This window comes from Chroicocephalus ridibundus, chromosome 14, assembly GCF_963924245.1.
Source record: "Chroicocephalus ridibundus chromosome 14, bChrRid1.1, whole genome shotgun sequence".
Classification (NCBI taxonomy): Eukaryota; Metazoa; Chordata; class Aves; order Charadriiformes; family Laridae; genus Chroicocephalus; species Chroicocephalus ridibundus.
Window position 1 is genome coordinate 11,970,760 of NC_086297.1, and position 8,947 is coordinate 11,979,706.

Here is an 8,947-nt window from a genome sequence, read left to right on the forward strand (position 1 = left end):
CCCGGCATCTGCCACGGCCCCCAACATCACTTCAGGGCTTTCCCGGGAGTCCCAGCTATATCTCCCCAGTGTCCCCCACCACCCCCAGCATCACCCCCGGCTACCCCAGACCACTGCTCCCCAGCATCACCCCAGGGGCTTTCCCACAAGTCCCAGCCATGTCCCCCCGACATCCCCCACAGTCCCCGGCATCACCCCAGGGCTTTCCTGGGAGACCCAGCCATGTCCCCCACCACCCCAGCATCACCCCCAACATCACCCCAGGGTACCCCAAGGGGCCCCCTGCCCCCTCTGTGGCCCCAGGGCTTTACCAAGAGTCCCAGCCATGTGTTGTGTCATCCTGTTCCCATGTCACCTCCCCCCACCCCGGCATCCACCACCACACCCAGCATCACCCCGAGGGCTCTCCCAGGAGTCCCAGCCATGTCCCCCCGGTGCTGCCCCACTGCCCCCAGCATCACTCCGGGGTGATGCCCCACAGCATCACTGTGAGGTGCCCCAATCCTGCCACCTCTGGGTGCTCTTTGCTGGGACGGTGAGACAAGGGTCACCCCTGCGCCCACCACACTGAGATTTTGGGACCTGAAGGGGCTCTGTCCACACAGAGCCACAAAACCAGGGTCACCAGCCCAGCTCTGGCAGAGCCCCGAGGCTTTGGCTGCATCCTGCCCACCTCACACTGCCTCACACCACGTAGGGGTGCTCGTTTGGGGTCTGGCAGAGCATGGCTGGGGAGGGACGGTGCCACCCTTCACCCCTGAGCCCTCCCTGCACGGCCAGGTGGGGACACACAGGATGACCGAGGCCACCAGGTCAGCTCCCTGCTCGGCACCTGCAGCCAGCAGAGGAAACCCACTTGGTGGTTTTGACAGGCGGTTTTCAGCTGGATGAGTCCCCTGGTCCGGCTGGATCCATCCCACAGCACCAACCGGCACAAGGAGGGCGACTGCAGCGGGACCGGCTGTTTCCGCAACAACTCGCCCTCCGCTCGGCCGCAGCCCGGCGGCACCGCGTTGCTCTTCCCCCAGCTGCAGGAGACTCAAACCCCCCAGCCCCGTCTGGCCACGTGGGGCTGAGACCCTGAGATGAGCTGTGGCCCGGGACTGCTGTGGTGGCTCCCAAAGCGCCGGGATTACAGCCCCGAGCGCAGACGGGGGATGGCAGGACTGCCCAGGTGCCGCCGAGCCCGGGCATGGCTCGGACAGCTGCTGCCCTTACCCAGGGCCGAGGGGCTGGGGAGGGAGGGAGAGGGAAGCAGGTCCCTCTGCCAGGCAGGGGTGCCACTAAGTGTCACCTTGCTGCAGGGTGGGGGGGTAGCAGTGGCCCTATTGTGGCCGCCTGGCTCTTCTCTCCTTGGGGAGCTGCGGAGGCTGATGCGGAGCCGGGGAGGGGGTCTCTGGGGGCCTGAGTGTGGCTGTGGGCGCTGCTGGCTCTCTTCCATCCCTGCGGGTCTCGGCAGCATCCAGCAGCATCTCCCCTTCCTACAGAGAAGGGTCTGCTGTGCCAGGCAGCCCCCCCGCTGCCTTCCCTGCCCCACGGGCACACCGGGCGTGGGGATGTGCCACAAGCCCTGCCCTGCGCGCAGCCGGAGGTGATGTGGGTTCAGAAGAGATGGGGCAAAATGATGGAGGAAGGGCCAGGAGGTGCTGTTGGATGTCGTGGTCCCTCCTCTCCGTGGGGCAGAGCAGCCCTGCGCCCTGGGGGTGAGTGGCAGGGAGAGGATGACCTTCCCAGGGGACACCAGACCGGCGGCCGTCAGCGTGGTGGGCACGGAGAGGGCAGAGAGGCAGCGGGAGGCGCGGGCAGAGGGCTGTGGCTGCCGCCGGGGCCAGACGTGATCTCAGACAAAATCCATCACGGCCCGGCAGTGCCGAGCAGACGGAGGGGGATCTGCTGCCCGCGGACCCTCCAGGGACGGCTCTACGGCCTCAGGGTGCCGGCAGGCTCAGGAGCTGCTTATCCATGGAGGGGAGAGGACTGAGCCCTGCTGAAGTTTTCCTCCCCGCCGCAGCCAGCCCTGATGGGTACGGGATGTTCCCCAAGAGCCTGGCATTCCCAAGGGAGCAGCCCCCTTCTAGGAGCCGTCCAGGTCTCCATCCCGGGGTGCTGCTGCCCTGGGGCCAGCCTGGGCACCGGCTCTTGTCTCTGCTCCCAGTGAGATGGGAATGAAGGCGGGAAGCAGCCCCGCCTGGTGGGATGGAGACGACCCTCCTGTGACCTGGGGGACCGGCTCCTGGCCTTGGCAGCGCTTGAATTCGGCAAGCTGGTGGCGTGCAGCACGGCGGCATCCATCACGACCTGGCCCCGGGAAACCCCCTTGCACCGCGTTGGCTCCGTGCTCCCAGCCTGGCTGAGGAAAGCCGCAGGAGGGTCTCGCTGGCCCCGGGCGGCTGGGGACCAGCAGAGCCAAAACTCCGGCTACAAACACCACCAAGCTCCGAGCTCTGACGCTCAATCTGGCTCTGCACCCGTGGTTGAAGTTCATTTCTCAGCATCCTCCTGGCCAGAGAGCTGCGAAATCCATCTTTACTAAGCCAAGATATAACGTGCTCGTTTTGGAAATGCATCCTTAAAATTAAGTTCCTTTTTCCTATACAAAGGTCGCAATCCAGAAAGCAAAGTCCCCAGCGCTCCCCGGGCAGCTTCACGGCACCGTCCTGCTCCAAAACCCTAGGAGATGGAGACGGGCATCCACCGGAGCGTTTGCATGAGGATTCGGGGATTTTTGCGACCTGAATTATTTAACAAAGGCAGGTTGTGCTTCACGCAGTGGGGGAAGAATGGAGTTTATCGAATCTAGAAAGCTCCTGGCTCGTTGGAAGTAACAGCAGTTGTTGTTACTCTCCAGTTGGTTTTGGCTGGACGCTCAAGCCCGGCAGCATCCCAAACCAGCAGCGGTGGGAACGAGAGAGGGAACCCGAGCAGAGCTTCACGCCGAACTACGTGGAACCAGAAATCCAGGGCAATTTGATAACGAAAGCAAGGAAAAGCCGAAAGAAAAAGCGAGAGGAGGCAGACAGGGAAAGAGCCAGACTGAGAGTCGGATCAGAAACCGGCGGTGGTTGGGAGGGGATGGGTAGAAAGCGAGACCTGATGAGCACGTGAAAGGGAAATAGTCTAAAATGTGACAGTGAAACAGAGTCAAGTAAAAAAAAAAACAAAACCCAAATCTGCCAGAATTAGAAAGTGATAGATAATAAAAGTGACTCCCCGGCAGCCTGTGACAAAGTGCAGCAGTGAAATGGCACTGAGAGTCTCTCTGGCTCCCACCTGCCCCGGCGATGCTAACGTGGGGAATATTAACAGCACACATCACTTAACGACTTAAAACTCTGCTGGGATTTTTCTTTAGCAGCATCTTTCCCAGCCCCGGAGCGGGCAGACGGCAGGCAGGAGGCGGCGGTACCTTTCCGACAGGTAACGTCACTTTATTCCAACCCAAAGCCATCCAGGACCGCTCGCCATGCTCATCTTCCTCTCCCGAAGAGCCTATTTGCCATCTTCCCTCTTCTTCAAATCCTTCTGAACACGCCGCCTTCCGATTCAGGCGAAATCAAATATTTATCGGCGCTGCAGCACGCCGGCAGCGCCGGGTTGCGTCAGCGCTTTCTCGCTAAAAATGCCTTTTTTTTTTTTTTTTTTTTCGGGAGCTCCTAGCTGTCTCCAGCTCCTGCCTTTCAAACTGACGTTTTCCACGTTCCAGGCTTAGACTTTGGAGGGAATTTGGGGTGGGGAAAAATCTAAATGTCAAATGCAGAGAGAGAGGAGAGGAGGGGGGGAAGGCCCGCTTGTTATTATGGAAAATTCCGTGTTGTTAGAGCATGAACTGTCCCAGTGCCTCGGCCACTGGGCTGCTGGGCTGGATAAAACAACCCGGACGGCTGGGGTTTGAGCAGGGAGACGCGGGGACAGGACGGCGTTAGGAACGGCTCCTCCGGCTGGGCAAGAGTCTCTGCGCCAGGGAGGCACTTGGGTATTCGGATGAGCACAGGAAAAAGATCCCGAATAGACCTGAGCTGAGCTGATTCGGGCCCCGCGGAAACCCGTTTTCACGCTGCCAAATCACAATAATAATTAAAAAAAAAAAAAAAAACAAAAAACAAAAAACGATAGATCTTTGTACAGGCTCACTGGGCTTTGCCATAGGACAATGTTTTCTTTATTTAAGCCTCTCCCGCTCTCTTGGCACGGGCTGGGAACATCTGTGCGGCGGAGTGGAAATGGGCTTTGAACACTCCCGTCCCGCTGCCGGGGCTCGTGCCCCGCGGGCAGGGGAGCCTGGGCCGGGGAGACCAGGTGGGGCTGGGACAACCAGCACGGTCCAGCCGCTGCCGTCTCCCTGCCTGCACCCTGCCCTCACCCCTGCCTGTACCCTGCCTGCACCCTGCCCATCTCCCTGCCTGCACCACTGCCCATTTTCCTGCCTGCACCGCTGCCCATCTTGCTACCCGCATCCTGCCCATCTCCCTGCCTGTACCCTGCCTACACCCTGCCCACACCCTGCCCATCTCCCTGCCTGCACCCTCCCCATCTCCCTGCCTGCACCCCTGCCCGTCTTGCTACCTGCATCCTGCCTTCTCCCTGCCTGCACCCCTGCCTACACCTCGCCCATCTCCCTGCCTGCACCCTGCCCATGTTCCTGCCTGCGCCCCTGCCAGTCTTGCTGCCCGCATCCTGCCTTCTCCCTGCCTGCACCCCTGCCTGCACCCTGCCCGTCTCACTGCCTGCACCCCTGCCTGTCTTGCTGCCCGCATCCTGCCTTCTCCCTGCCTGCACCCCTGCCTGCACCCTGCCCATCTCACTGCCCACACCCTGCCCATTTTCCTGCCTGCACCCTGCCTGTCTCGCTGCCTGCACCCCTGCCCGGGCAGCGGGCGATGTCGGCGCAGGGCCTGGCAGAGCTGGGTAACGGCAAGCCCTTTCCGGGTGCAAACCAGGGCGATGGAAGCCTGCGACGGTTTTCAAGAGATTCCTTCGGTCGCAAGGGAATTCGCAACGCTGCTCTGCTGGCAAAGCAGGGCTGGCCACCTGCTGGCATCGCTGTCGGGGTAGTGATTACAGAGCCACCAGCAACCCCCCCACCTGACGGTGACATCTGCTCTTATGGCTCAAGGCAGAAGGAGAAAGCTTCCCCCTGCAGAAGACACCTCCTTATTCACCCTCGGCAACTATAACTCCATTATAGATAGCAAACTAAGTTATTTCGCACGCCTATTAAAGATGCATGGGTCCTGCCTTTTTTTGGAGGGTGTATGAGGAGGAACAGCACGAGGCAGGTAAATGCTGCTTTCCGGGGATCTCGCCTTGTGCTGATGGACCGCGATGAACATGCTCTGTCGGTTTTGAACACGGAAGAGCCGGCGGATCACCCTGAGCTGCAGGAACTGCTGCACTTTGTTTGCAGCGATTACACTTTGTTTTTAATGCATATGTCTGGTGCCTCCCGCTTCACTGAGCGGGTATCTCCAGGCTGTTTTCACCCATTATCCCCTCGGAACCAAGACGATGCAAAATCTGCAGCAGGAGCTGAAAGCGGGGGTGGGAAGGGGGGCCCAGCCCCGATCCAACAGCCACAAGCAGGGTTTGCGCTGCAGAAACCGCCTGAGGCTCTGTCGGGTGCCACGGCCAGGCTGGGGGAACGCAGGGGACACGGGTGGGAACCGGCCTCACACTGCAGGTATCTCCAGGGTGAACAAAACCAGCTCGCAGAGGACACTCACAGAATCATCACGGAATCATCACAGAACCACAGAATGGCGGGGGTCGGCAGGGACCTCTGGAGATCACCCAGTCCAACCCCCGGCCAGAGCAGGGTCACCCACAGCAGGTGGCACAGGAACGCGTCCAGGCGGGTTTGGGATGTCTCCAGAGACGGAGACTCCACCACCTCTCGGGGCAGCCTGTGCCAGGGCTCTGCCACCCTCACAGCAAAGAAGTTCCTCCTCCTGTTTAGGTGGAACTCCCTATGGTCAAGTTTGTGCCCGTTACCCCTTGTCCTGTCCCCGGGCACCACTGAAAAGAGCCTGGCCCCATCCTCCTGACACCCCCCCTTTCAGTATTGATAAGCATTGATAAGGTCCCCCCTCAGGCACCTTTTTTCCAGCCTGAAGAGACCCAAATCCCTCAGCCTTTCTTCACAAGAGAGGTGTTCCAGTCCCCCCATTCAACTCCATGTTTGCTCAGGTAGGAGCCTCAGGGGACTGGGAAAACAGCGGGTTTGTGCTGGGAGGCAGGACCCCCTGCTCATCTCGCCCCTCGAGCTGGCAGCACGGCCCCGGGGGAGCACCAGGGAAACCCAGCTTGATGGAAGGGGAGGTATGTTGGTGAGGAAGGACAGGGAGCTGGTTCAGGTCTGATGTTAAATGGGTCTCCAGGAGCTCCACTAAGGGCCAGCGTCCAGAGATGGTACGTCCAAGTGGATGAGGAAGCCGAAGGTGCTGGAGGTTGTAACAGGCTGCGGCGGTTTGCCCCGTTCCCAGGGGAGCTCACACAACCTGAGACCCCACGGGGCAGGGCATGGACCCAGCGCCTGGCCAGGGTCTCCATAAAGCCATTGCCACCGGTATTCCCCACAGCCTGGAGAGCTGGAGAGGCTGAGATGTACCAGAGAAGGAATGTCCTCTCTGGAGGTCTGGCAAACACCACTCTGTTCCAGGTTCTGCCAACCTTCGGCTCCTGAGCCAACTGCTCCGGGAGCTGCTGGAGATGGGAACCGAACCCGGGAACACCGCACTGCCCCGCTGTCTGGCAGAGAGAAAAGCCTGGCTAACGTGGGGAAGCAGTCGAGATGCACACTAACAAGTCCTTAAAGGACCTGCAAAGTCCAGACTGATTGGAAATAGCACAGGGCAGCGGCCAAAGCCCCCAGCGGTGAGCAGAGATGCCTTCTCATGGCCAACAGATCGAGGGGATGTCTCCCCTTAACCTTTGCCCAAAATCCCATTGTTCAGAGCTGTGGCACTACGCTGACCTTGCCCTGCAATCTCCAGCAAGGAGATTGTGCTGTCACCTTTCTTGGCAAGGTCCGGGCAAGCTAATTACCCGGGGGCTTGTTGCCCACGTTGAGCTTGGAGTTGGGCTCCCCTTCTCTCGGCGTGGCAGCCCAGCCCAGCAGTGCACTCAGGGTATTCATTTCCACACAAGCAGATGCCCTGAAGTGCTGAGGGATTTGCAAATCAATCACCAAAAAATGTAACTTCAGACGCTAGCATGTTAAAAAACCTTACCACAAAGCTTTTGTGCTGGGACAGGAAAGCGAGAAGGGTGACGCAAGCCTTTCCGCAGGGCTGGACATCAGCAGGGCCCGTGGCCCAAGCCCAGGAGAAAGCAGCTCACAGAGGGGGGGATGCAGGCAGGGGGTTGGAAGCCAAAGTCTTGGTGGGAAGAGGCTCCGATCCCAGCATTGTCCTGTGAATTGATGGTACAGCTGGAAACCTGCGTCTCCCACCTCTTGGCCCTTTGCTGTAAAGCCGCTGATTGCTTTCACCACGAGGCAGACATCACTGAAGTCTGTTTAATATAACTTTCTTTTCTTTCCCCTAACAGGATTATAAAGCCATTTCCAAAACCCAGGACATGCCTGATTTTCCCTGGCATTCCCTTCGTGCCTCCTCCCCCCGGGACCAGAATTTAACTCCACTTTAACATCACTGGAGTCGATCAAGAGAGCATCAGGGAGCCTGGTGCCACCGGGTGCCCCTGCCCCTGGCTGCTCCTCCTCCTGGCAAGAATTCAGCCAGATATAGGGGCAGAGACGGCGGGAGCAGACGCCAGGGGTACGCAAACCCGCCTCCTGCCAGCAACACCGCTTTGCTTTTGCTGGTACGACTGGAGCAACGTCCGCTCCCTTTGCCTTGGTGAAGAGGGGGGCACTGACGCTCCCCAGCGCTTTATGGTAACAGCGCATTTGTTCGGGCTGATTCCCTGCACCAGTGTTCTAGATCTCCATTATTAAGTGTTCTTCATGACTAATGAGAGCATAATGAATACATTCACGCTGCAAAATACAATGTGCCTGCCGTCAGGCACATGCATAATGGGGAAATTTGTGACTGCAGTTCATGTTTCCCAAACACAGCCCGACTTCTGGCGGAAGAGCAGCGCAGGTTGCTCGGCACGTCTGCTTCTCGGCGATGTTCATGTAGGTCACATCCATTTGTAAAGCTCCAGGGGCTCCCTGGGGACCCCGGCCGTGCTGGTGAGGAGCGTGTACAGCTGTGAGCGCTGGTGGGAGATGTGCCGGGAGGGGTAAGGCTGTGCTGGGGGAGTGAGCGCTGCCGAGCCGCTGCGTAGCAGAGCAGCGCTTGGGAAGAATGTGAGCTTGTGAGCAGCCGGCTCTGCCACGGGACCCATCTTCTCCAAATACACCGACGTCCGAAAAGGTCCCACAGCTGCTCGCAGTCACAGCCCGTGTGGTTATCGCCTCTATTTCCTACAGAGTATGTGCGGCAGAGCCCCACATCATCTACTGCTGCAGGACATGATGGCACAGCTCTGCGCGGGGACAGCGGGGGGCGGGGGTCTGACAGAGCGCAGTGGGCACCCTCTGCCACGGCAGGGGAGACGCCGTGCTGCTGCTACAGCGTACCAGCCACCACCACGGGCTGTCACCTACATCGGCTGGCTATGCTGGAGCAAGCCAGTTCAGCCAGTGCCCATGTTTTAAATTCAGGCTGGTTTTGATAAAGCGATGCCGCTTCGCACTGAAAAGAACGATGTGCAGGAGAGGACTTGCTCTGAAGACTCTCTGCTCCCAGATTTCAAATCTGTAAGGTGACAGACACAGGGCCTGAGCCTCCTGGCTGGCTGTCACTGACCGAAAGTGTGGGTTACCAGCCTTTACTCTTTACTCCTGGCCTCCACAGAGCCAGCGGGTGACCGTGGCCAGGTGAGTCAGGACAGCCTGGCTCGCTTCGCTGCCTCCGAGCCATGAAGAACCTGCTGGTGC